The following is a 5,799-nucleotide window of genomic DNA, read 5'->3' as shown; positions in this document are numbered from 1 at the left end:
GAAAAAAAAAAAAAAAAAAAAAAAAAAAAAAAAAAAAAAAAAGGCCCCAGACATAGCTGAATAAGGAAAAGGGTCAGCAACTCTTAAAGTCCATGAACTAAAAGTTTTGCTCTGATTCAAGAGCCAACGTCAATATTACAGGGCTTTGAAAAAGTGAGCAAAATGGTCAGAACATATCTTAAAGAATGTTTACAACTATCCAAAAGTATGGAGGAGGAAGACACTGGAAACACTATTTTACCAGACTGCTTTCACAGTTTTCCCAGCAGTTCTTATCTGATAGGGAGTGCTTTCTTAAGTAATTTAAATGGTCTGATTTATTGAACCCAGGGTTACTGAGTTCACTTATTTCTGATTCTTCCTTGTCTACTGTGTTCCATTGATCTACTTTTCTATTATTTAACTAGCACCAAATGGTTTTGCAGACTACTGATTTATAATGTGGTGTGAGATCTAGATGTACTATTTCCCCTTTATTCTTACTTTTTTTCATTATTTCCCTTGATAGTCTCAATCTTTGTTCATTCAAATGAATGTACTTATTTTGTCTACCTCAAAAGAGCATCCCTTTGGAAGTTCGGTATAATAGCACTGAAACTATAAATTAATTGTACTAGTATTGTCACTTTCATTACATTGACACAGCCCAGTCACGGGTAATATTTATTTTTAAATATTAAATATTCCAGTAGCTATTTAAGTTGTTTATTATTTCTTTAAAGAGTATTTTGTAATTGAATTTATGCAGACAATAGAGGTAATTTGGTAAATTGATATGCATATATAGTTATTTTGAATAGTAACTTTCAGGGACTTTGTATTATTGCCTCCTGGATTGTTATTATTATGTAGAAAAGTTGTTGATTCTTGTGGGTTAATTTTGTAACCTACAACTTTGCTGACGCTATTGTTTCACTTAGTTTCTTTGATTCCTCATCGTTATTGAAGTCATGTCACTAGCAAATAATGATAGTTGTCTTTAAGTTTTTTATTTCTTTCTCTTATCTTATAACTATTGCTAGCATTTCTAGATCTATATCAAATAACAGCTGGGAAAGGAAGCACCTTTGCTTTACTTCTGTGTTTACTAGCAAAACTTCTAGTGCTTCCCCATTACATATAATGTTTGCTTTTATTTGAATTTTATCATACTAAAAAAGATCCCTCTACGCCTATAATGTTGTATTTTTCAAAAATAGCATAAATGAGTGTTATACTTTGTTAAAGGTTTTTTCTGCAGCTTGTGAGGTCATCATGATGTTTTTGTTTTTCATATGATTAATTACACATCGACTGTTTTCCTAATGCTGAATGATCCTTGCATTACCTGGAGCCTTGTTTGATCGTAAGAGAATAGCAGGAAATCTAAATGAAAGGGCAGTCCTGTGGAAGGTGACAAATACAACTTTGTAGGACTAGACATTAAGGCATACATAGCTGGACAAGCACACTGCAATCTGACAGAGAGTCAAACTTGTAAGAGGAGAAAGACTCAAAACTGTATATGCTTCAAGGCAAATCCAAGAGCAACATGGGAAAGGGAGAAAAGTCAGCAGGAGCTAATAAAGAAGCAGTATGAGAAGTGGGGAAAATGGGATATCCTCCAAAGCCAAAACTGAGAGGACAATATGGTATGAAAAGGCTACAAATTAGTTCAGGAAGATAAGGACGGAGAAAACGCTGTGGAATGACCTAAAAGAACAGCTCAGGTTCTGATCTGCTAATTACAGTTTTCACAGTCCAGGGATAAGCAAAATCATTTGGAAAATTTAGAAAATGTCTATAGCATTCCAAATTAGAGCCATTACATTTACTAGTTACACTTGTTATAGTGTATGGATGGAACTGGCCTTAGACACCAATCGGCTCTATCATCTGGGGCTTGCCATTTAACCCCTCAGGGCTCTAAATAACTCTCTAAGACTATGCATGTTGCAGAGAAAAGGTCAGCCTACATTGGCAGAAGAAGTTTGTCACCAGGAAGAGTTCCCTACATCAATGAAATCACAGGTCCATTTCCTATTTCCTCATACTGGGCAAAACCATGAAGATATGAAACCAACTGATCAAGACCAGCGGTATCCTTTTCACAGTAATTCTCATGCAAGCTGTATACTTCTTCCAAGGATGGTACAAATTTTCTTTAGGACATCTCAGGAAGTGTGTTCTCTGGTGGGATGTGGATGACTTGTACCTGTCTCATTACTTTATGATACCTCTTAATTTTTTTTAATCCTAAATTATTACTGGTTGTTATCAAAAATCAAACCCATCCTAAAAAAACAAAAAAAAAGCTTCCAGAGAGACTGTTCTGAAAACTACTGCCAGAAATAGTAGTCATAGACATGTTCTGAGCAATGGAAGCAGTTCTGCAACAAGTGAATAGACTCTGAAGCAGTTGCTTTGAAAGACAACACTCATTTGGATCACTAAGTTCTGTTATATTTGTAAAAGGGTTTTGTTACTTTGCCTTTAACTAGTTGGGTGAATTGGCAAGTTTCACCTGTTTCTTTGCAAAACCAGGAAGTATGACTAGTTCTATAGCGGCTTCCTACTATCTCAAAGATAAAATACAAAGTCCTCAGCTTAGCACTGAAAGACCTCCAGAACCTGGCTCCAACTGCCTTTCTGGATTTATTTCATCATCACTTTTCTTCATATACTCTATGCTCAGTGCTCCAGCCAGCCAAACCTGCCTACTACGTACTCCTGAACTAGACAATGTCTCCTGCTCGAGGATTCTGCTTGAGATGTTTCCCACTCTCAGGACCACCGTGCCCAGGACACTCACTTTTCCTATGGCTCTTTATTTCCTTTAAGGCTCATCTCATCAGTCAGCCAACTTGTACTGCTCCTTTCTTCCCTTTCTCTGCCAGGTGGTCAGTGCTTGCTTTCCTCTAAAACTACCTTGTAGAAAGGTAAGTACTCTATGTTATGTCTCTGTCCTTGTATCCCCTAGCACTGACAACAGTGCCATGCTCATTGAAGTAGGAACTTAACAATGTTTGCTGAATTGAATCCTCCATTCCTTCCTGCTCTAATATTTTAGGATTTTAATCACTCCTTATAAATGCAATGATTCTACGTTCACACCAAACATTCAAGTATTTGCCCTCAGTAGCTCAGGAGCCTACTACATATGCTGGACACAGGCCCAAATGACCCACCTTTAGCTAAGTTATTGCTGATAGAAGACAAGGAACTGAACTCATGCAATGGTAGATGAAAAGAGACAATAAAATTTAATGGCTTCAGAAGGATTTGCTTAAGTGTTCAAATAAGGTCAAATTCAAACACTCCCCCTCCCCCCGGAAGAATCCTCATCTTTACTCCAACAACTTAACACAGCAGCTACAATCAAATCAGCAAGTATTTATTAAGCACCTAGTATAATGCCAGTCATTATACCAGGTGCCAAAGATACAAAAATAAAAGGAAAGTAATCCCTACCCTCAAGGAACTTACATTCTAACAGCTAGATAAATGCATACACATATATTAAAATAAGGTTAAAGCAAAAAAATTTTATATATTCTAGTATTATATATGTTTATATAATTATATATATTTTATATAAAATAATACAGTAATATGGAATATAGATGATATATAATACTAGATATTATATATATTATTTTTGCTTTAACCTTATTTATTGAAAGACATTTAAATGATCAGTTATCTAGGTATAAAAAATTATTATGACACAATGCACCCAAAAGTACTAGGGTGTGTATCTGAGACAATTCTACTTAACTTCCGTTTTGATGTCTGTATGCAAAATTATAGTACTCAATTGTGAATGAATCTACTCTGACACGATTGCAATTCCTAAGGTAAATTTAGTGTTCGCTGCCAACATCCTTGAAGTCTGAAGTTAATCTTCTGGGAAGAATCCAGACATTTATACTCCCACTTACAATACAATGGAACTCATAACTGCAATCAGATAGTACAAATTTCATTTTTAAATCATATGCACACACATACAAATAAACAAAGACATACAAAATAGACATAAGGTAATTTTTGTGCGGAAGGCACTCGGTGCTGGGGGAAACCAGGAAAAACCTTTTGAAGAAGGTTTTGCCTGAGCTAAGTCTTGAAGGAAACCAGGGATTCCAAGAGGCAGAGGTGAGGACGGAAAGCACTGCAGGCATGAGGAATAGTCAGTGCAAAGGCAGAAATGGGAGATGGAATGTTGAATGTGAGGATTAGCAAGGGGGTTAGACTACACAGTTTGTGATGTGTAAGAAGACTGAAAAGGTAGAAGGAGCCAGGTTATAAAGAACTTTAAATGCCAACAGAATATATTTGATACTGGAGATAATAGGGAGCCACTGTAGTTTACTGAGTATAGAAATTACATGGTCAGACCTGTACTTTAAGAAAATTAGTTCAGCCACTGTGTGGCTTTGGAGTATGGAGAAACTTGAGCCAGAGAGGCTATTCCAGTAGTCTAGAAGAGCAAGTGAGAACCTGAACTGGGGGAAAGGATGTGTGAGTGGAAAGAAAGGGACCTACAGGAAAGATCTTGTAGAAGGGAGCTACTTGGGAGGTGGGGAGGTAGAGGAGAGATCCTAGGGTCATAGTCCTAGAAATGGAAGGGCTCCCATCAGAAATTAGAGAAACTAGAGCTGGATTGATAGATAGATAGACAGACAGACAGATAGACAGAAATAGATATAAATAAATATACACCCATATGCACACACTAGGAAGAGAAGATATTTGAAAATGCACAGAAGGTAGAGGTCACCAAGTGAAAAAGTGTTTAGAAAAGAAGAAAAAGACCGCCCAGGACAGGGTTTTGGGTGTACCCAGAGTTAGTGGGCATGACATTGGTCAATATATTCAGCAAAGGAAACTAAAGTGGAATGGTCATTGAGGTAGAAGAATAAAGAACGGTATCACAAAAACCTAGACAGAATATCCAGGAGAAAAAGTACTGTAGAAAGATCAATAGGATGAGACTTAGGAAGCCATCAGAATTGAAAATTAAGATATCATTGGTAATTTTGGAGAAGGCAGTTTTACTTGAATAATGAAGTTGGAAGTCAAATTACAAAGGGTTGAAAGGAAAGGAAGTACAGTTTTTTCCAAGGAGTTTAGCAGAGAAGAGGGGGGATACATAGGGTAATAGCTAATGGGCATGGTAGATTATACAGATAGAATTTTAAAGATGGGGGAGACTTGGGCATGTTTGTAGGCATAGGAAAAGAACCAGCAGATAGTGAGAGATAAGAGATGATAGTGGGGGGCAATATGATGGAAAAGCAAGAAGTGGATTGAGGGGTATATATTAGCCTCGGTAAAGTCATCTCTTATTTTCAGAGAACAGAAAAGAATAAAAGGATAAGACAGTAGAGTGTTATGTCAAGGGGATGTGAGATAAGAAGAGAAAAGAGGGAGCTAGTAGCCAGTGGCCTTGATTATTTCAGTAAAGTATAAGGTGAGGAACTTAGCTGAGAAGATAAGTCATTGTGGTAAATGGGATAAAGAATCAACTGGGGGGGCAGCTAGGTGGCGCAGTGGATAGAGGACTGGTCCTGGATTCAGGAGGACCTGGGTTCAAATCCGGCCTCAGACACATAAACACTTACTAGCTGTGTGACCCTGGGCAAATCACTTAACCCCATTGCCTAACCAAAAAAACAACAACAACAAAAAAAACAACTATTTGATTTGGGGCAGCTAGGTGGCGCAGTGGATAGAGGACTGGTCCTGGATTCAGGAGGACCTGAGTTTAAATCTGGCCTCAGACACTTGACATGTACTAGCTGTGTGACCCTGGGTAAG

The 5,799-nt window shown here is 37.4% G+C and overlaps 1 protein-coding gene across 2 annotated transcripts in view; it reads right to left on the bottom strand.

The window, feature by feature from the left end:
• ALKBH5 (alkB homolog 5, RNA demethylase) overlaps positions 1 to 5,799 on the bottom strand; it is a 35,387-nt gene that overhangs the window by 7,306 nt on the left and 22,282 nt on the right. The window lies entirely within an intron of this gene.

This window comes from Vombatus ursinus, unplaced genomic scaffold, assembly GCF_900497805.2.
Source record: "Vombatus ursinus unplaced genomic scaffold, bare-nosed wombat genome assembly UNPS02014807.1, whole genome shotgun sequence".
Lineage (NCBI taxonomy): Eukaryota > Metazoa > Chordata > Mammalia > Diprotodontia > Vombatidae > Vombatus > Vombatus ursinus.
Note: the sequence above shows the minus strand (reverse complement) of the source record. Positions and strands in the feature narration are given on the sequence as shown.